Genomic DNA, 23784 nt, shown 5'->3' with positions numbered 1-23784 from the left:
TGTTATAAATATGAGTCTTTATCGATGTTCTCCTCGATGTTTCATGCTAATTGGTGTATATAATTCAGAATCATTCATTTAACAATCAGTACCATGACAATATCTCAATAAGGCAACAGGTTGGAAACAGATGGCTCCAGGTTGAGTACTGATTATACAGGCTTGGTGACAAAGTCTAAACTGAATAGGGTAAATTGTTACCTGTGTCCCAGATGGTTACCTGCAGTAAGGGAGGAGGGCTCACCCAGCTGTTCTGGAGACTCCCACCCCCCTTCCTCCCCCGCCCCATTCAGCAATTGCAATGGAAACACCAGCCCTGCCACCACTGCAGGTGTTCTTATCCATGAAAATTACCCTGGTTAAGGAAGGCAGATCACCACCAGCTTTCCCAGGACAATTAGGGATGGGTGGTAAATGCTCATACAGCCACTGATGCTCATGTTTGGCTAATAAACCAGTGAACAAAATAAAACCAATGCTCGACTTTGCCAGATGAAACCTTATCCTAAATCGTTATCAACTTTAATAAAGTTGTTCTGTTCTCAAGAAACATTGGGATAGGAATAGGCCATTCAGCTCTTCTAGTCCATCCAGTTAGCTCATGGCTGATCTAGGATCATAGGGTCCAGAAGAGGCCCTTTAGCCCACCTAACCTGCACTGATAAAAAACTATTCCAAATCTACACTAGCCTCACTTGCCAACACTGATCTGAATTGTATTTGATTACCTTCCATTGTTCCACGAATCTTAATAGTTTTAACTAATAAAAAACTGTTAATCTAAGCCTTCAAATTTTGAATTGTCTCACCTTTTAAGGGAGACAGACAACGTTTGTTCAGTCTTCGATTGGCAAAAATGCTGAATTATAAGCCGTATAAGGGCAAATGTGAGGAAGGACATCAAGTCCTTGGAGAGAGTGCGGAGGAGATTCACTGAAAGTACACCAGGGATTTTATTTCATAAATAAAAGCAAAATACTGCAGATGCTGGAGATCTGAAATAAAAACAGAATTCTACAGAATCTCCATAGATCTGGCAACACCTGCAGAGAGATAAACAGAGTTAATGCTTCAAGTCGTGTTTGGAGGGGGGACAAAAACACAAAGTGCTGTAAAACCTCAGCGACAGAGGGAGGATCAGAGTTAACATTTTGAGTCCAGTTGTTGCCCTTCTTTAGAACTGAAAGGATCTGGAAAGTAATCCAGTATTCTTTGCTATGCTATATATTTTTTAGTTCCTTTCAGTTCCGAAGAAGGGTGCGACTGGACTCAAAACTCTAATTCTCTCTCCATCGCTGGTGTTCTCTCGCATTTTGTGATTTTTTTTAACCCCCCTGTGAAGTACAGATTATTGAAAGGGGATGGAACTTATTGCCCAGGCTTGATGGGCAATAAGGTCTGGGACACTGACGGGCAGTGCCCTCCTTGAACATGACTTTTAAAAAATTCATCCAAAAGACAAAGGTGCTGCTGGCTCAGCATGATATATTGCCCAGATGGCAGTTAAGAGGCAACCACGTTGCTGTGGGTCTCGAGTCAGATGTGGGCCCAACCAGTTTCCTTCCCTGAAGGACATTATTGAAGCAGATGGATGGTTACAAACAATCAGCATGTGATTCTTAATTCCAGACACTTACTGAATTCAAATCCCACCATCTGCTGTGGCAAGATTAAAACCTGGGTCCCCAGGACACTATCTGAGTCTCTGGGTTAACAGTCCAGGAATAACAGCACTCGGCTATTGCATCCACAGACACCGAGAGGTCGGCAAAGCTGTTTCACAAGCTAAGTGTTAAGAGTGTAAAGATGAACAATTCTCTTTCCTGGAAGATCTTAGTGAGCCCAATTGTGTTCTTTTTTGTAGACTCACCATCTGGAGGTTTCACAGTCATCAGGACTGAGAGCAGTGGTTTTAATTTCGTTATTTTGATGAATTGACTGCTGTTGCCGTGGGATTGAATACACAACCCCAGACCACTAATCCAGAACTCCAGATGACTCACTCTGTAACATAACTTCTATATCCAGGAAGATGAGGATGAAGGACCTCACCAAACACAAACCCAGTACAGTGGATACCGTAAATTTGAAATTATAGTAGAAAGAATTGCAAAATATCTATGGAGACAGAAGCACGTTAAAAGTTCAACAAAAGCTGCATTTAGAATATTGCATTTACATGACATCCTTAATTCGGTGACATACCCCTTCAGAGTTGCGTGCTCAAGTGAAGATTGAGTCACGTAAGGACAGATAACACAAAAGCTTGATATGATCAGAAGAACGGGTGAGAATGGGGAAAGATCATATTTTCATCAAGCCAGCTTCACAGTGTGATGCTTGAAAAGCCTCCTGACTAACAGCTGAGAAAGGAGAGAGAGAGAGAGTGAGAGAGAAAGAGAAAGAGAGAGAGAGAGAGAGAGAGAGATGGAGAGAATGATTTCCTGAGTTCTGAGGCCCAGGCAACCCAAGGCTCTTTCACCCATGGAGAAGTGATTTAAAACCTGCAACAGACAAGGCTGGAAGCAGAGGAGCACTGGTTCATTTGAAACTTGCAAACTCAAGGAGCTTACTGGTATAGAGGTGAAGCCACTGAGGGATTTGAAAACAAATTTGATGCAAGTTGTAAAACTCAGGCGTTGCTGGGCCAGATTGGCAATCTCGATATTTGAGAACTGCAAGAAGTTATAAGAAGCAGACGGAGTGGGTAGAGAAGGTGAAATTGTTATCCTTTAGGGAAGTGTTAATGGGATGATCTCGTCAGATCCTGGCACAAAACAACATATGAGAACAAAAGAGCCAGGAGTAGGAGTAGGCCATCTGGCCCTTCGAGTCTGCTCTGCCATGCAATAAGATCACAGCTGATCTATTCATGTTCTCAGCTCCACCTACCCACCCGCTCACCATAACCCTTAGTTCCTTTACTGTTCAAAAATCATCTTTCCTTTAAAAACATTCAGAGAGGTAGCTCACCTGCTTCACTGCGTGAGGGATACCATAGATTCACAACCCTTTAGGTGAAGAAATTCCTCCTCAACTCAGTCCCACATCTGTTCCCCCTTATTTTGAGGCTATATTCCCTCATTCTAGTTTCACCTGCCAATGAAAACAACCTCCCTGCTTCTATTTTATCTATCCCCTTCATAATTTTATATGTTTCTATAATATCCCCCCTTATTCTTCTAAATCCCACTGAGTATAATCCCAGTTTATTCAGCCTCTCCTCATAAGCCAACCCCCTCAACTCCGGAATCAACCTCGTGAACCTCCTCTGCACCCCCTCCAGTGTCAGTACATCCTTCCTCAAGTAAGTAGACCAAACCTCTACACAGTATTCAGGTGTGGCCTCACCAGCACCCTATACAGCTGCAACATAACCTCCCTGTTTTAAACTTTGTCCCTCTGACAATGAAGGACAATATACCATTCACTGTCTTAATTACCTGCTGCACCTGCCGACCAACCTTCTATGATTCATGCACAAGGACATCTGGGTTCCTCTGCACTGTAGCTTCTCACCATTGAAATCAGAGACCATTTTGCTGTTATCCCCACAAAAATGAATGACACTCCATCTGCCAGACCCTTGCCCGCTCGATATCCCTCTGCAGACTTTCAGTGTCCTCTGCACACTTTGCTCTACCACTCATCTTAGTGTCATCTGTGAACTTTGACACACTTCACGTAGTCCCCAACTATAAATCATCTTTGTAAATTGTAAACGATTGTGGTCCCAACATTGATCCCTGAGGCATATTACTAGCCACTGATCACTAACCAACTGGCGAAGCATTGGTGTTGCTGAGTTTCTTGGAGGTCTCATGGGTTTTCTCACTCTATTTCTCTAAGACTTGCTACATTAATTAATCAGTTGCCTGTCCTTTCTGAAATGATCCTGATTTTACCATTTGCTGTACCCGAAAGAATTTGCCAGGGTATTCTGGCCAGGAATGCCAGTCTAATCCATTGTGCCATGTTCAGAAATCCATTGTGAACGTGGACAAGCAGTGCCAGGCTGGAACAGCCCTGCTTGGCCCATGGTGTTTCCCCCAGCTTTGTCGTCAGGCACTTTGGAGGTACTGATGGATAGTGTAGCATGGGGAAGGGTAGGGATGTCCATTTTCCCCAATACCAGGAGACCACCTCAAACCATCAGATCCTGCCAGCCTGGTCCAACGTTCCCACCTGGGTGTTTGTGGTCTCAGCCATCTGGAGGAATCCCCGCAGTGGGTGAGAAGGTCAATGATCTTTGCCACTCTGCCAGCATAAATGCCACAATCTGGTGTGTGCTACTGTACTCCCCTGCGACTGAGGTTCATGCTCCAACTCTCTCAATGCCTGTAGCAACTCGTCTCACATTATGAACTCTGCATGGCCTCTGTGCTGCCTAGACACTCCCTTGGAACACCTCACCACTTGTGCCCCACCAACACTAATGATAACAGTCATATCACCCACTTTCATCTTCTTTAATACTTCTGTCTCGATCGTCCCAGGAGAAAGCATCCCATAATGCGGCATGGTGGCACAGTGGTTAGCACTGCTGCCTCACAGCGCCAGAGACCCGGGTTCAATTCCCGCCTCAGGCAACTGACTGTGTGGAGTTTGCACATTCTCCCTGTGTCTGCGTGGGTTTCCTCCCACAGTCCAAAAATGTGCAGGTTAGGTGAATTGGCCATGCTAAATTGCCCGTTGTGTTAGGTAAAAGGGTAAATGTGGGTTGCTCTTAGGAGAGTCGGTGTGGACTTGTTGGGCCAAAGGACCTGTTTCCACACTATAGGGAATCTAAAAACATCCCATAATATGACAGAAAGAGCCAAGATGAGTAATAGGCTTCTTGACATCTCTCATGGAGAGAATTAGAATTAGAATTAGAATAAGCTTTATTGTCACATGTACTCAAATAAGTAGAGAGAAATGTTTACAAATTGCCACATATGGTGCCATCCCAGGTACAAAAGTACATTGGTACAGAGTCTTCTGCATAAATTCTTAGGGAAAATGAAAAAATAGAAACTCCAGCATTACAGATCATAGAAATAAATTCAAAAAATAAAGAAATAGGAAGTCAGAATAACAGTACTTGCCAGCACATAACCTTCAGTCCTCAGCAGGCCACTCTGGGCTTTATCTGGATGTTCTCAAGGCCAGGAAACAGTTCTAGAATCATCTCCAGGCTGAGACCACACTGAGCTGCCGAGGGACCACCGGGCCGGGGGGACAGGTACACCGGGCCGGGGGGACAGGTACACCGGGCCGGGGGGACAGGTACACCGGGCCGGGGGGACAGGTACACCGGGCCGGGGGGACAGGTACACCGGGCCGGGGGGACAGGTACACCGGGCCGGGGGGACAGGTACACCGGGCCGGGGGGACAGGTACACCGGGCCGGGGGGATGTACACTCGGTTGGGTGGTCAGCCATCCTGGGCCGAGAGATTGCCACATTGGTTCCGTGTTGTGGCCGGAAGTGCAGGACATTGCCAAGAAGAAAGAAGCGATACAAAACATAAAGTAGGAAACAAATGGATAGAGCAGATAATTTCTGGCTGGAGAGTCTAACACTGCCACCATCTTGGAAGAGTAAAATTCGTGTCTCATGAGCCTGTTAACAAACAATAAGCATCTAATAGGCATGTCATGCTCTCCAGCAACAGAATCATCCAAACACCCGGTACTCCTTTTGAAAATGTGACGCGTTTCCCCTGACACCAAGAACTTCTCACACGATTCTCCCAGATTTTTCAGTGCAGCTCACGTCGTTCAGGGGTTCAGCCCAATACGGCTGATCAAAGTGATGAGGGCTTTTGACGGAGTGAATAAGGGACATCACTCTGCAATCAAGCGAGGGTTGATAGTGAATGTAGTGGGCCTTTGTGTGGTGCAGGGACAATGTCCCTATCTCTAGGCCAGGAAAGCCCAGGTTGCGATCCCACCTGCTCCAGAGGTATGTCATTACATCTCTGAACAGGCTGGTAGAAAATCTGTTAACCTGAAGGCAGTTCTCCTCTCCCTCTCCTTTGAACGTCTGCATTGCCCTTTACAGGCTTGGCTTGGAGATTAATCAATTGGAGAACATGGGTGATTTACTGGTGGTGGCTAATGGTTGAATGAAAACCAGGGGGAAAACTCAGTTGTGTGTTTATAAGGTTGTGAATGGCATGGATAGCATGGAAAGTATGAGGCTTTTTCCCCAACGTGGAGGGGCCAATTACTAGGGGACAAAGATGCAAGGTGCAAGTGGAGGGGAGATGTTTAAGAGTGATGTGCGAGGTACATTTTTCCCACAAAGGGTGGTGAGTGCCTGGAAATGTTTGCCAGAGGAGGTGGTGGACGCAGACACAATAGTAGCATTTAAGAAACACCTGGACAAATAGATGAATAGGAAAAGAAGAGAGGGATACGGATCCTGTAAGTGAAGACAGTTTTCACATGGAAGGGAAAAATGTGTTCTCATATACTTAGAGGGTCTTGTTCTTTGCTCTTTTGTTCAGTTCAATGCCTCCATTATCACCTATTAGATTCTCCTCTGGCTGACTATCAACAGTTTTGTTGTCTGCCTACCTTTTCTCTCTCTCTCTCTCTCTCTCTCTGGGCTCCATCTCCATCCATGTGCTCCCTGCTTCCCCCCTGTCATAAGCATAAATGCCACCTTTTCCTTGCTGCTTTTAATTCTGAAGATAGATCACTGGACTCAAAACGTTTACTCTGCCTTCTCTCCACAGATGCTCTGACTTTGGAGGGTGTCCAGAGGAGATTGATCCTGGGGATGAAGGTCTTGTCACTAAGAGGAGCTGTTGAGGACTCTCGGTCTGCACCTTATGGAGGTTGGAAGCATGAGGGAGAACTTGACTGAAACTTACAAAATACTGAGAGGTCTGGATAGAATGGATGTGGAGAAGATGCTTTCACTTGTAGGAGAGACTAGGACCAGAGGGCACAGCCTCACAACGAAGGGACAATCTCTTAGAACTGAGATGAGGAGCAATTCCCTCAGCTAGAGGGTAATTGACCTGTGGAACTAATTGCAGAGAAGGCTGTGTAGGCCAAGTCATTGAGTGTCTTTAAGACAGAGATGGATGTATTCTTGATTAGTAAGGGGATCAAGAGTTCTGGGGAGAAGGCAGGGGAAAGGGATTGAGAAATACATCAACAATGAATGAATATATAGTAGCTGAATTGGTTGAATGGCTTAATTTTGCTCTCATATCTTATGGTCTTATGCTAACAGACCTGCTGAGTTTCTCCAGCAATTTCAGATTTTGGAAACAAATTTAATCTCTGTAGAGCCTCTCACGACTCCAACCCAACCAGTGCTGCATTGGGACTCTCAGCTTCTGCTCGGTGGTTGGGTTTCTCGATTTGATCCCAATACACATTTGATGTCAAAGAGATGAAGAGAACTATCAGGCAAATGGCGGAAAACGGAAATGACAGCTACGACGGTGGGTTACTTTCATAAATTGGTGGAAAAGGTAATATCTTCTTGCAGAGAAAACCTGTTTGTAAATCAGTACATTGTTACTCCAACAAGGGAGGACAATGTACTCCAAGGACATGAAATGCATTTAAAAGCAAAAAAGGGAAGGAAAGACAAAAAACAATTAAATGTGAACCGTCAAATATCATTTTGGAAAATGATGCATTGTGAGAAAAGATAGGGGACAGACAATGAGAAACTTTCAAGTAAGTGATAATTAGATGAACTATCGCCAACTTTGAAACTGCTGCAGCAAAAAGGCAGATTCTTGAAAAGCCTAAATTAATAACTAAAATTAATTTGTAAAAGTGGCATACGTCAATACAAAAGAGTATCAAATTGAATACAGAAATCCTACTGCAGAAATCAAAAAGAGATTATTGAAGCCAAGAATATGGAAAAAATGTCAGCGCAGTGGAACATAAAGGGGAATTATAAATATACGTCAAGACGAAGTGAAAGAGTCACACGAGACTGAATTAGAAAATTTATTGAAGGTGAAAGAATCAGGGATAAGAACGCTGATTTAATTCTTACAAATGCTGGGAATGAAACAGCATGAGACAAGCAAGTGGGACAATGGAAGAGAGAACAATAGGAACTGAATTAGACCCTTCAGCCTGACAAGTCTGCCTCACCATTCAATACAATCATGGCAGTTCAAACATTTGAATGACTTCCATTCACCTGTTCCCATAACCCTACATACCACTGATAATCAGAAATCTGTCACACTACCTCAACATACTCAACATACAACAAACTTCACAGTCCTCTGTGGTAGGGAATTCCAAAGGTTAATATCCCCTCTGATTAAAAACATTTCTCCTGATCTCTGACTATGAAGCATCCCTCTTATTTTTAGATTTGGCATTCTGGTTTTAAACTTCCCAACCATCTTAACTGCACCTAACCTTTTAAGTGTTGTATAAATTTCAATGAGATCACCTCTTGTTGTTGAATACTGGAACAATTTGTCTAATCTCTCTTCATATGACAACCCCGGGAACAAGTCTGGTGAACCTTCACTGCAATTTGTTTATGGCGATAATATCTTTCCATAGATAAGGAGACCATAACTTCACACAATGCTCCAGTTATGATCTAAGCTCCTGTACAACTGAATCAGGACTTCATCACTCCTGTAATCATATCCTCTTATGAACAGCTCGGGCCCAAATATTGATCCTTACGGTAACCCATGAGCCATATCCTGCCAACGCAAGAATAACTCCTTTATTCAGACTCTGTTTTCTGTTTCTTAGCCAATCATTAATGCAAGCCAGTACATTACCTTTTCTCCCATGTGCTTTTATTTTTCTAACTAAGTTTTGCTGGGAAACTCTATCAAAGCCTCCTGAAAATCTAAGTATACTATGACCATCAGTTTCCCTTTACCAATAGTCAGAGGGAAATTGAGAAACAAACTTGTAAGGAGATCTCAGCTATCTGTAAGGATAATAGGGTAGTTATGGTAGGGGATATTAACTTTCCAAACATCAACTAGGACTACCATAGTGTTAAAGGTTTAGATGGAGAGGAATTTCTTAAGTGTGTACAAGACAATTTTTTGAGTCAGTATGTTGATGTACCTACTAGAGAGGTGCAAAACTTGACCTACTCTTGGCAGGGCAGGTGACTGAGGTGTCATTGGGAGAGCACTTTGGGGCCAGCGACCATAATTCTATTCATTTTAAAACAGTGATGGAAAAGGATAGACCAGATCTAAAAGTTGAAGTTCTAAATTGGAGGAAGGCCAATTTTGACGGTATTAGGCAAGAACTTTCAAAAGCTGATTGGAGGCAGATGTTCGTAGGTAAAGGGACGGCTGGAAAATGGGAAGCCTTCAGAAATGTGATAACAAGAATCCAGAGAAAGTATATTCCTGTCAGGGTGAAAGGGAAGGCTGGTAGGTATAGGGAATGCTGGATGACTAAAGAAATTGAGGGTTTGGTTAAGAAAAAGAAGGAAGCATATGTCAGATATAGACAGGATAGATCGAGTGAATCCTTAGAAGAGTATAAAGGAAGTAGGAGAATACTTAAGAGGGAAATCAGGAGGGCAAAACTGGGACATGAGATAGCTTCAGCAAATAGAATTAAGGAGAATCCAAAGGGTTTTTACAAATATATTAAGGACAAAAGGGTAACTAGGGAGAGAATACGGCCCCTCAAAGATCAGCAAGCCGGCCTTTGTGTGGAGCCACAGAAAATGGGGGAGATACTAAAATCAATATTTTGCATCAGAATTTACTGTGGAAAAGGATATGGAAGACATAGACTGTAGGAAATAGATGGTGACATCTTGCAAAATGTCTATTTTACAGAGGAGGAAGAGCTGGATGTCTTGAAATGGGTAAAGGTGGTTAAATCCCCAGGACCTGATCAGGTGTACCCGAGAACTCTGTGGGAAGCTAGAGAAGTGATTGCTGGGCCTCTTGCTGAGATAGTTGTATCATCGTTAGTCACAGGTGTGGTGCCAGAAGACTGGGGGTTGGCAAACGTGGTGCCACTGTTTAAGAAGGGCGGTAAAGACAACCAGGAAACTATAGACCAGTGAGCCTGACCTCAGTGGTGGACAAGTTGTTGGAGGGATTCTTGAGGGACAGGATGTACATATATTTGGAAAGGCAAGCACTGATTTGGGATAGTCAACATGGCTTTGTGTGTGGGAAATCATGTCTCACAAACTTGATTGACTTTTTTGAAGAACTAACAAAGAAGATTGATGAGGGCAGAGCAGTAGATGTGATCTATATGGACTTCAGTAAGGTGTTCGACAAGGTTAGATCTCATGGAATACATAGAGAACTAGCCATTTGGATACAGAAATGGCTCAAAGGTAGAAGACAGAGGCTGGTGGTGGGGGGTTGTTTTTCAGACTGGAGGCCTGTAACCAGTGGAGTGCCACAAGGATCGGTACTGGGCCCTCTACTTTTCTTCATTTAAATAAATGATTTGGATGCGAGCATAAGAGGTACAGTTAGTAAGTTTGCAGATGACACCAAAATTGGAGGTGTAGTGGACAGCGAAGAGGGTTACCTCAGATTACAACAGGATCTAGACCAGATGGGCCAATGGGCTGAGAAGTGGCAGATGGAGTTTAATTCAGATAAATGCGAGATGCGGCATTTTGGGAGAGCAAATCTTAGCAGGACTTATACACTTAATTGTAAGGTCCTAGGGAGTGTTGCTGAACAAAGAGACCATGGAGTGAAGGTTCATAGCTCCTTGAAAGTGGAGTCGCAGGTAGATAGGATAGTGAAGAAGGCATTTGGCATGCTTTCCTTTATTGATCAGAGTATTGAGTACAGGAGTGGGGAGGTCATGTTGCGGCTGTACAGGACATTGGTTAGGCCACTGTTGGAATATTGCGTGCAATTCTGGTCCCCTTCCTATCAGAAAGATGCTGTGAATCTTGAAAGGATTCAGAAAAGATTTACAAGGATGTTGCCAGGATTGGAGGATTTGAGCCATAGCAAGAGGTTGAATAGGCTAGGGTTGTTTTCCCTGGAGAGTCAGAGGCAGAGGGGTGACCTTATAGAGGTTTATAAAATCATGGATAGATAGGATAAATAGACAAGATATTTTCGCTGAGATGGCGGAGTTGATAACTGGAGGGCATAGGTTTAGGATGAGAGGGCAAAGATATAAAAGACACCTAAGGGGCAATGTTTTCACAAAGAGGGTGGTGAGTGTGTGGAATGAGCTGCCAGAGGAAGTGGTGGAGACTGGTGCAATTACAGCTTTTAAACAGCATCTAGATGGATATATGAATAGGATGGTTTTGGAGGGATATGTGCCAGGTGCTTGCAGGTGGGACTAGATTGGTTTGGAATATTTGGTCGGCATGGAATGTTAGACTGAAGGGTTTGCTTCCGTGCTGTACATCTCTATAACTCTGTAACTCTAGTGATGACAAAGGTATCATCCATGTAATGGTTTGCGTTGAATGGTTGGCAGAGCTATTTGTTTGAATCTCTGCATTACTACCTCTGCTAAGAACCCATCAGAGATCCCATGGGTGTTCCATCGGTGTGTATGTAGGTGTTGTTGTTGAAGATGAAGTGGGTGATAAGGCATAGGTCCACTACCTTGACGATATTGTCCTTGCTGATGAAGTTGACGGTGTTTGGTGTATGTGTCTTTGGTTCTAATAATGTAGTCAGTGTTTCCTTGGCCAGGTTGATGTTGATGGATGTGATCAGGGCTGTTATGTCAAAGGAGACTATCATTTCATCCTCTATCGTGGTGTCCTTCAGGAATTCTTGGCTGAAGTGGATGGAGTCTCCTAGCCACTCTCCCCTACATCAAAGGTATCTCAGACATGATTGCCAGACTACTCAGAACTCTTGGCATCATGGTAGCCCACAAACCCACCAACACACTAAAACAGCAGCAAATGAACTTGAAAGACCCTATACAGACAACAAGCCAAACTAATGTCATTTACAAAATACCTTGCAAGAACTGTAACAAACACTACATTGGACAAACAGGCAGAAAACTAGCCACCAGGATTCATGAACATCAACTAGTCACAAAAAGACATGACCCACTCTCACTCGTATCTTACATACAGATGAGGAAGGAACCCACTTCAACTGGGATAACACACCCATCCTAGGACAAGCCAAAGAGAGACATGCACGAGAATTCCTAGAAGAATGGCATTTCAACTAGAACTCTATCAGCAAACACATTGACTTGGATCCCATTTGCCACCCCCCTGAGAATAAGAACAGGAAATGACATCACCACATGAAATGACATCACCACAGGAAATCATGTCATCACTAGGAATGACATCACTAACCCAAGGCAATCTAAACACATAAATAGAAAGTGGGACATGCCACCAATGTTTCATCAGGAGGGTTATTGATGATGTTACCTAGTATGGTGATGAAACGTCTGAAAACGAACCATCCAGCTCAGCAAGCAAACCTGTATCCATCTTGTGTACAGTCCTGGTCACCATACTACTGGACAGATGCCAATGCTTTGGAAAGTTTACAGAAAAGGTTTACCAGGATGTTGTCTGGTATGGAGGATTTTAGCTTTGAAGAAAGGTTGGATAGACTGAGTTTAGTTTCCCTGGAATGTAGGAGATTAAGGGGAGACTTAATAGAAGTTTATAAGGTTGTGAATGGCATGGATAGCATGGAAAGTATGAGGCTTTTTCCCCAACGTGGAGGGGCCAATTACTAGGGGACAAAGATGCAAGGTGCAAGTGGAGGGGAGGTGTTTAAGAGTGATGTGCGAGGTACATTTTTCCCACAAAGGGTGGTGAGTGCCTGGAAATGTTTGCCAGAGGAGATGGTGGACGCAGACACAATAGTAGCATTTAAGAAACACTTGGACAAATAGATGAATAGGAAAAGCAGAGAGGGATATGGATCCTGTAAGTGAAGACAGTTTTCACATGGAAGGGAAAAATGTGTTCTCATATACTTAGAGGGTCTTGTTCTTTGCTCTTTTGTTCTATTCAATGTCTCCATTATCACCTATTAGATTCTCCTCTGGCTGACTATCAACAATCTCGTTGTCTGCCTACCTTTTCTCTCTCTCTGGGCTCCATCTCCATCCATGTGCTCCCTGCTTTCCCCCTGTCATAAGTATAAATGCCACCTTTTCCTTGCTGCTTTTAATTCTGGAGAAAGATCACTGGACTCAAAACGTTTACTCTGCCTTCTCTCCACAGGTGCTCTGACATTGGAGGGTGTCCAGAGGAGGTTTACAGGATTGATCCTGGGGATGAAGGTCTTGTCACTAAGAGGAGCTGTTGAAGACTCTCGGTCTGCACCTGATGGAGGTTGGAAGCATGAGGGAGAACTTGACTGAAACTTACAAAATACTGAGAGGTCTGGATAGAATGGATGTGGAGAAGATACTTTCACTTGTAGGAGAGACTAGGACCAGAGGGCACAGCCTCACAATGAAGGGACAATCTCTTAGAACTGAGATGAGGAGCAATTGCCTCAGCTAGAGGATGATTAATCTGTGGAACTAATTGCAGAGAAGGCTGTGTAGGCCAAGTCATTGAGTGTCTTTAAGACAGAGATGGATATATTCTTGATTACTAAGGGGATCAAAAATTCCAGGGAGAAGGCAAGAGAAAGGGATTGAGAAATACATCAGCAATGATTGAATGGTAGAGTGAGGGGTGACCTTATAGAGGTTTATAAAATCATGAGGGGCATGGATAGGATAAATAGACAAAGTCCTTTCCCTGGTGTGGGGCGGTCCAGAACAAGAGGGCTTAGGTTTAGGGTGAGATGGGAAAGATTTAAAAGAGACCTAAGAGGAAACATTTTCACTCAGAGGGTGGTACGTGTATGGAATGAGCTGCCAGAGGAGGTGGTGGAGGCTGGTACAATTGTAAACTTAAAATGCGTCTGGATGGGTATATGAATAGGAAGGGTTTGGAGGTGCTGACAGGTGGGACTAGATTGGGTTGGGATATCTGGTCAGCATTTTCGAGTTGGACCGAAGGGTCTGTTTCCATGCTGTACATCTCTGTGGCTCTATGACTCTATGACACAGTATGTCAAAGGGCCGACAAGAGGGCCCACATGGGGTCTGGTGTTTGATAATGAACCAGACCAGGTGATTGATTTAGTGGTGGGTGATCACTTTGGAGAGAGTGACCATAATTCGGTTATGTTTAGTTTAGTGATGGAAAGGGATAGGAATATGCCACAGGACAAGAGTTATGGATGGGCGAAGGGGTATTATAATGCGATTAGGCAAGATAGGAGACATAGAATGGGGTAACAAAATGCAAGTGATGGGGACAATCAGAATGTGGAACTGATTGCATGTCTTTGATAGGTATGTCCTGACAGGGAGGGAGGAAGTGATAAGGTAAGGGAACCATGGTTACTAAAGAAATTGTATCTCTTGATAAGCGGAAGAGGAGGCTTATGTGACGTTGAGGCGAGATGACTCAGATGAGGTGATGGAGAGTTATGGAGTAGCTAGGAAGGATTTAAAGAGAGAGTTAAGAAGAGCAAGGAGGGGACATGAGCAGAGATGGGTTAGAGTGGTGCTGGAAAAGCACAGCAGTTCAGGCAGCATCTGAGGAGCAGTGCATTCTTTAGCAGGTAGAATGAAGGAAAACTATAAAGCTTTTTATAGATATGTGAGGAATGAAAGGATGACTAGGTTGGGAATAGGGCCAGTCAAAGACAGAAGTGGGAAGTTGTGTGTGAATCCTGTGGAGATCGGAGAGGTGCTAAACATATATTTCTCATCGGTTTTCACTCAGGAAAAGGAGAATATTGTGGTGGGGAAGACTGCGATACGGGCTATTAGACTAGAAAGGATTGAGGTTAGTAAGGAGGAAGCTTTATCAATTCTAGAAGGTGTGAAAGTAGATAAGTCCCCTGGGCTGGATGGGATTTTTCTGAGAATTCTTTGGGAAGCTAGGGAGGAGGTGGCTGAACCTTTGGCCTTGATCTTTGAGTCGTCATTGTCTACAGGTTTAGTAGCAGAGGACTGGGGGATTGCAAATGTTGTGCTCTTGTTCAAGAAGGGCAGTAGAGATGACCCAGGTAATTATAGACCAGTGAGCCTTGTGTCTGTCATAGGAAAAGTTTTGGAAGGATTATTAGAGATAGGATTTGCAATCATCAAGCAAGCAACAATTTGATTGGAAATAGTCAACATAGATTTGTCAAGGGCAGGTCCTCATTGAGTATTTTGAGAAGGTGACCAAGCATGTGAATGAGGGTAGGGCAGTCGACATGGTGTGCATGGACTTCAGTAATGCCTTTAATAAGGTTCCACATTGTAGACTATTGGAGAAAAAGTGAAGGCATGGGATTGAAGGTGATTTAGCAGTTTGGATTAGAAACTGGCTTTCTGTAAGGAGGTAATGAGTGGTGGTTGATGGAAAATATTCAGCCTGGAGTCCAGTTACTAGTGGTGTGCCACAAGGCTCTGTTTTGGGACCACTGCTGTTTGTTATTTTTATAAATGACTTGGACGCAGGCATAGGTGGATGGGTTAGTATGATTGCAGATGACACTAAAGTTAGTGGAATGGTAGACAGTGTGGAAGAATGTTGCAGGTTGCAGGGGAACTTGGATAAACTGCAGAATTGGGCTGAAAGGTGGCAAATGGAGTTCAATGCAGATAAATGTGAGGTGATTCACTTTAGGAAGAATAACAGAAAGGCAGAATACTGGGTCAATGGAAAGATTCTTGGTAGTGTCGATGTGCAGAGGGATCTTAGTGTCCATATAAATAGATCCTTTAAAGTTGCCAATGAGGTTAATAGTGCTGTTAAGAAGGCATGCGGCGTGTTAGGTTTTATTGGTAGAGGGATTGAGTTCCAGAGCCATGATGTCATGCTGCAACAGTACAAAACGCTAGTGCGGCCTCACTTGGAGTATTGTGTGCAGTTCTGGGCGCCCCATTACAGGAACAATGTGGAAGCTTTGGAAAATGTGCAGAGGAGATTTACCAGGATGTTGCCTGGACTGGAGCGAGGGTCTTATGAGGAAAGGCTGAGGGACTTGACTCTGTTCTCATTGGAGAAAAGAAGGCTAAGAGGAGATTTAATAGAGATATACAAGATGATCAGAGGATTAGATAGAGTGGACAGTGAGAGTCTTTTTCCTCCGATGATGACATCTGCTTGTACAAGGGGGCATAGCTGCAAATTGAGGGGTGATAGATTTAACTCAGATATCAAAGGCAGGTTCTTTACTCAGAGAGTGGTAAGGGCGTGGAATGCCCTGCCTGCCAATGTAGTTAACTCAGCCACATTAGGGAGATTTAAACAGTCCTTGGATAAGCATATGGATGACGATGGGAGTTTTGAGGGGGATGGGCTTAGATTAGTTCTCCACGCTTCAGGCTCTCTGCCTTTATTCCTGATGAAGGGCTTTTGCCCAAAACGTCGACTTTGCTGAAGCTCCTCGGATGCTGCCTGAACTGCTGTGCTCTTCCAGCACCATTGATCCAGAATCTGGTTTCCAGCATCTGCAGTCATTGTTTTTACCTTAGATTAGTTCACTCGTCAGAGCAACATCGAGGGTCGAAGGGACTGTTCTACACTGTATTGTTCTATGTTCTATGATTTAAGAAGTGAGGAAGATAGACAACTTAGAGTGATACACCTGTTAGGAATTGGGAAAATGTTAGAATCTATAATGAAGGATGACATGCATAGATACCTGGTTGAGCATGACCTGATTAGGTGTACTTAGCATGGATTTGTGAATGCTAAATTTGACAAACCTGTCAGGTTTTTGAAGATGTTACTAGCCGAATTAGAGCCATAGAGTCATAGAGATATTCAGCTGGAAACAGACCCTTCGGTCCAACCCGTCCACGCTGACCAGATATCCCAACCCAATCTAGTCCCACCTTCCAGCACCCAGCCCATAACCCTCCAAACCCTTCCTATTCATATACCCATCCAAATGCCTCCTAAATGTTGCAATTGTACCAGCCTCCACCACATCCTCTCGCAGCTCATTCCATACACGTACCACCCTCTGCGTGAAAAGGTTGCCCCTTAGGTCTCTTTTATATCTTTCCCCTCTCACCCTAAACCTATGCCTTTTAGTTCTGCACTCCCCGACCCCAGGGAACAGACTTTGTCTATTTATCCTATCCATGCCCCTCATAATTTTGTAAACCTCTATAATGTCACCCCTCAGCCTCCGACGCTCCAGGGAAAACAGCCCTAGCCTGTTCAGCCTCTCCCTGTAGCTCAGATCCTCCAACCCTGGCAACATCCTTGTAAATCTTTTCTGAACCCTTACAAGTTTCACAACATCTTTACAATCAGAAACAGTGGCCTTATTTCCCAATAATAGGTCAAGTTTTGCACCTTCTCCAGTAGGTACATCCACATACTGAATCAGAAAATTGTCTTGTACACACTTAACAAATTCCTCTCCATCTAAACCCTTAGCACTATGGCAGTCCCAGTCTATGGAAAGTTAAAATTCCCTACCACAACCATCCCATTATTCTTACAAATAGCTGAGATCTCCTTACTAATTTGTTTCTCAATTTCCCTCTGACTTTTAGGGGGTCTACAATACAATCTCAGTAAGGTGATCATCCCTTGTTTAACTCTCAGTTCCACTCAAATAACGTCCCTGGATGTATTTCCAGGAATATCCTCCCTCAGCACAGCTGTAATGCTATCCCTTATCAAAAATGCCTCTCCCCCTTCTCTCTTGCCTCCCTTTCTATCCTTCCTGTAGCATTTGTACCCTGGAACAGTGAGCTGCCAGTTCTGCCCATCCCTGAGCCACGTTTCTATAATTGCTATGATATCCCAGTCCCATGTTCCTAACCATACCCTGAGTTCATCTGCCTTCCCTGTTAGGCCTCTTGCTTTGAAATAAATGCAGTTTAATTCATCAGTCCTACCTTGTTGTCTGCTTTGTCCCTGCCTGCCCTGACTGTTTGACTCGCCTTTGATCTCAACTGTACCAGCCTCAGATTGATCTCTTTCCTCACTATCTCCTTGGGTACCAGCCCCCCACCTTACTAGTTTAAATCCTCCTGAGCTGCTCTAGCAAATCTCCCTGCCAGTACATTAGTCCCTTTCCAATTTAGGTGCAATCCATCCTTCTTGTACAGGTCACATCTACCCCAAAACAGCTTCCAATGATCCAAAAATGTGAATCCTTCTCCAGTACACCAGCTCCTCAGCCATGCATTCATCTGCTCTATCCTCCTATTCCTGCCTTACTAGCTCGTAGCACCGGGAGTAATCCAGATATTACTACTCTCGAGGACCTCCTTTTTAAGTTCCTGCCTAACTCTGTAATCTCCCTTCAGAATCTCAACCTTTTCCCTTCCTATGTCGTTGGTTCCAATGTATACAATGACCTCCTGCTGGACCCTCTCCCCCGTGAGAACATTCTGCACCCTCTCTGTGACATCCCTGATCCTGGCACCAGGGAAACAACACACCATTCTGATTTTTCGCTGCTGGCCACAGAAACATCTGTCTGTACCTCGGACTATAGAGTCCCCTAACACAATCGATCACTTGGAACCCGACATACCTCTCATTATGTTAGATCCAGTTTCAATACCCAAAACTTGGCTGTTCATGCTACATTCCCCTGAGAATCCATCTCCTCCTATAATTTTCCAAAACAGCATACTTGTTTGAAATGGGGATAGCCACAGAAGACTCCTGCACTACCTGCCTACCACTCCTACCTTTCCTAGAGTTACCCCATCTATGTGACTGTATCTGAGACTTTCTCCCTTTCTTATAACTGCCATCCATCACATCCCTTTGCTCTTGTAAATTCCTCATTGCCTCTATCTGCCTCTCAAACCGATCCATTCGATCTGATAGGATTTCCAACCAATGGCATTTATTGCAGATATAATCCTCAGTAACCCGGAAACTCTCCTAAAACTCCCACATCCAAGAAGGACATATCATTCTACTAAGGGCCATTTTTGCTTCTTTCAATCCACAAACCCAGAAAATAGCACTGTCTTATTCCTCTACAAAGCACTGCTCCAATTTAAATTAATACCTATGGCTTATATTTTAACTTTAATCAAGAGACATAGCTCAATAAAACACATAATCAAGAAAAAACCCACTCTACTCACTACTGTAGACTTATTTTAAGGCTGTGCTTAAAATCCACTTAACTGCTTCTGTGCTGTGACCTTTTCCAAACAGGTTCCTCCATGATCAGTTGTGAATTTCACTGTTTTTTAATTTCCCCAGATGCATTCCGATGTCCAGCGATACATGGATTCAACAGCAAAGGCAGTAACTGCTAACTCTGTCAGTTAGCAACGTGGGTTTGTTTCTGTCTCTCTCTCTCTCCTGCGTGTACTTCTTTGTCTGTTCTTCCCCCTTTTAAAACTGCTGTTGTTTTGACTTTGTTTTTCTCCCAAGTTCCAAAACAATGCAACAGTATATAAAACAGTAATTGCTGCTCCTGGAATTCGAAGAAATCATCTCCAACACCTAAAACACCTCATAAAAGGAGCAGCCTGTTACAAAGAGAAATTTTCCCTGTCCTCCATCTTGGATTACCCAGTGTCAGGAAATCATCCTGCACACATTAGACAAAAAATGATTCATCCAATGTACTCGCGTTATAGCATTTCCAGTCAATGTTGGGGAAGTTAAAGTCCCTACAATGACCACCCTGTTCCTTTCATTCCTGTCCAGAATTGATTTGCCAATCCTCTCCTCCACATCCTTGGAACTTTGCGGAGGCCTATAAAAAATTCCCAGCAGTGTGACGTCTCCTCTCCTGTTTCTAACCTCAGCCCCTACCACCTCAGTAGACGAGTACTCGTCAAAAACTCTTTCAGCCACCGTTAGACCATCGTGAGACAAATCATGAGATAACATTTGCTACTTTCCAAACAGCAGGAATCATTCTCACATCTATAGAGTCTTGGAAGATAATCACAAATGCATCAACTCTCTCTACAGCCACTTCATCCCACACTCAGTGCTTGGACAATCCTTTCAGCCCCATATTCTAGTACAATCTTATTGCTATTAGTAATTTCTGTAAAATAGAACTCTCCCTGGCTACTTGGACCTCTGCTTCGGGGAGATTTCTTCCTCAGTGAAAACAAACACAAAGTAATCAATTAGTTTTTCTGCCGTTTCTCTATTTCATGTCATAGGTTCTCCTGACTCTGCCTTTAATAGACCCACATTTGCTTCAACTGAACATTACCTTTAGACATACTGATAGAAGCTTTTACAGTTTATGATTTTTGCTAGTTTGCATTTATAATCTGTTCTTCCTTTCCTTACCAGTTTCTTGATCCTCGTTTGTTGTGTTCCATAAATCTCCCAGTTATAGAATCCCTATAGTGCAGAGATTGGCCATTCAGCCCATCAAGTTACTACCATCCCTCTGAAAAACATCACACCCAGCCAAACCCCCCACCCTATCCTATAACCCTGCATTCCCAATGGCTAATCTACCTAACCTGCACATTCGTGGACACTACGGGCAATTTAGCAAGGCTAGGCAAACTGACCTGCACATCTTTGGACTGTGGAAGGAAACCAACACAGACAACAGGAGGATGTGCAAACTCCACACAGACAGCTGCCCAAGGGTAGAATTGAACTAGAGTCCCTAACACTGTGAAGAAGCAATGGTAACCACTGAGCCACAATCAGAATGATTTCTATTTCTATTTTATAGAAACCATAGAATCCCGACAGTGTGGAAACAGGCCATTTGACCTAACAGATCCTCACCAAACTGCATTCCACTCAGACCCATCCTCCTACCTCTATAAGTCCCATGGCTAACCCAGCCACCCTTAGCATCCCTGAACACTACAGGCAATTTAGCATGGCCAATCTACCTGACCTGCACATCTTTGGACTGTGGGAGGAAACTGGAGCACCTGGAGGAAACCCACACAGATACAGGGAGAATGTGCCAACTCCACACAGACAGTCACCTGAGGCTGGAATCAAACCTGGGTCCCTGTGAGGCAACAATGCTGACCACTGAGCCACCGTGCCACCCATGTTTCTCGCTACTTCATGGGGTTTTTCTTTTAATCACTCTTGTTTAGCAGTGACACTAGTTTCTACCTTTCTGTTCTGGAACCTTCCATATCCAGAAGATAATTTCCATACTGGGGAAGAACGCAGTTCTTTTTTTTAAAGTAAAGCCAATCACCACATGAACAGATAACAACAATTGCTCGATAGGGGCACTATAACAACCAATAAAATTAAAAAAAAAATTAGAGGAGATACAGTTGCAATACTGGAGGGGAAAATGACAACCCCAAATACTATTTCCCCTTTTACCAACCCATAGGTTTACTACTCTGCACCAATACACCCCAATAGGAAAATCTTAGGTAGACTGCCAGACTACTCAGACCCCTTGGCATCATGGTAGCCCACAAACCCACCAACACACTAAAACAGCAGTTAATGAACTTGAAAGACCCTGTACAGACCAACAAGCAAAACTAATGTTATTTACAAAATACCGTGCAAGAACTGTAACAAACACTACAATGGACAAACAGGCAGAAAACTATCCCCCTGGATAAATGAACACCAACTCGCCACAAAACAACATGACCCTCTCTCACTAGTATCCTTACATACAGATAAGGAAGGATACCACTTTGACTGGGACAACACATCCATCTTAGGACAAGCCAAGCAGAGACATGCACGAGAATTCCTAGAAGCATGGCAATCCAACCAGAACTCTATCAACAAACACATCAAGTTAGACCCCATCTACCACCCCCTGAGAAAAAGAACAGGAAATGACATCACCACCAGAAATGACGTCACCACAAGAAATAACATCACCAAACCAAAGAAACCCAAACATATAAATAGAAAGCAGGAATCATGTACACTGGGGCTCTCTGAAGATGTTACCTGGTAGGGTGTCAAAATGTCTGGAAGTGAACCTCCCAGCTCAGCGAGCAAATCTACATCCAAAAATCTTCTCAAAACTAACTTCAAGCCAGAGACCACTTCAGCTGCAATCAAATGCCCTTATAATGAGCTATACCCCTCACTGATGCAAAGAGCAAAGCTCTTTTGTTTATAAATCAAGTGATGTTAAGACACACACCTCTGAAGCAAATGAGTCTTGAATTCAGGCCTCTTGGCTCAGAAGAAGAGACACTGCCACTGCATCACAAGACCCTTTCAAGGTCCAGTAGGAATCACCTGCTCTCAATTAACACGGGAACCATTCTAGTTTACCACTTCTGACTCCTGTGGTGCAGTGGTAATGTCCAAGCATCTGAGCCAGGACGCCTGGGTTGAAGTCCTACCTGTTCTCTGAACAAGTTATTTAGTCTCTGATGCTCCTACATCTTACGGTCTAAAGACAGAGTAAGCTGAAGATCGGGAGAAAGTTCTGACAGCTTAAAGAAACAGAATGATACAGCTGAGCAAGACAGCATGTCTCTGTGTCAGTTCTGTGAAAGTCCTGTCCAATTAGTTGTGTCTCGTTGACCTTTACCCACCACTCTGCAATTGTTTCACCTTGGAAATAATGAATAAAATATTAACAATTAAATTGGATTATAACAGTGCAGGCAAAGAGTTGGTATGAAGCAATAAAAAAGAAATAGAAATGTGCTTTAAATCACTTAGAACTTATGCAGTCTTTTTATAGCAAATGAGACAGTGTTATGTAACTTTGCAAATCAGGACCAAATTAATCAGAGATCTGGCATTTAGTGAATTCAAGCCAAATTCACAATGGGACTGTAACGTTTGTGATGCAGTGCTTTTTTTTCCATCAGGAGTGACCTTCAAAAAGGCCCTACAAAAATGTTTACATTATTTTCAGATGTGTCAACAAATATCTAATTAATACCACACACAAAAAAACCTAGCAGATCATTAACCTCAGTGGAACAGCTTGAATCAACAGTGATGAATTCAGCACCAGCGACGGCATTAGGCAATTAGCAATAATTAAGGAAGCCATCAGATGTAGAGCTTATTATAACTGCTATTACATTCCGCATTAATCTGATAGAAACTACAGAGAGAAGCACAAATGCACCTGCCACGACATACAAAAATCCCAATCAGAGACAATGTTAATTGTAAAGTGCTGCATTAAAGTAATTGATTTTAAATGATTTTCAAATTTGTGAGCTTTCTCCTTTTATCTGAATGAGTGAGAAAATAACATGAATGTTACGATTATGCAGTGCCTTTCACAATTGTAAGAGTACTTTACAGCCAGTTATGTGCTCTCAAAATGAAGTTGAATTTTAAGAAATGTATTAGACAATTTGCAAACAGGAAGTTCTCTAAAATTGTAGTGGGGTCATGACTTAATCATGGGGAACCAGGAAATAGTTTGCATCTGTCTTCACCGTGGAAGTGATTAATAGCATTCCAGAAATACTGAATAATCAAGAGGCAAAAAAGGAGAAGAAATAAATACAATGACTATCACTGGAGAAAAAGTGCTAGGGAAACAAATGGGGCTAAAGTTTGACATGATACCTTTATTTGAAAAGCGAAGGAGAGAAAAAAGCACAAGGTATTAGAGGCCAGTTAGTTTAGTCTCTGCTATTAGGAAAATGTTAGAGTCTATTCATAAAATCCCTACAGTGTGGAAGCAGGCCATTCAGTCCACCAAGCCCATACCAACTCTCCCAAGAGCTTCCCACCCTATCCCTGCTTTTCCAATGGCTAATCCACCTTATCTGCACATCCCTGAACACCATGGGCAATTTGGCATGGCCAATCCACCTAACCTGCACATCTTTGAACCATGGGAGTAATCCAGAGCAAAGGGAGAAAACC

The sequence above is a fragment of the Chiloscyllium plagiosum genome, unplaced genomic scaffold, assembly GCF_037043375.1.
Source record: "Chiloscyllium plagiosum isolate Xiang-an unplaced genomic scaffold, Cpla_swu_hap1 HiC_scaffold_2, whole genome shotgun sequence".
Lineage (NCBI taxonomy): Eukaryota > Metazoa > Chordata > Chondrichthyes > Orectolobiformes > Hemiscylliidae > Chiloscyllium > Chiloscyllium plagiosum.
This window is presented reverse-complemented; position numbering follows the sequence as displayed.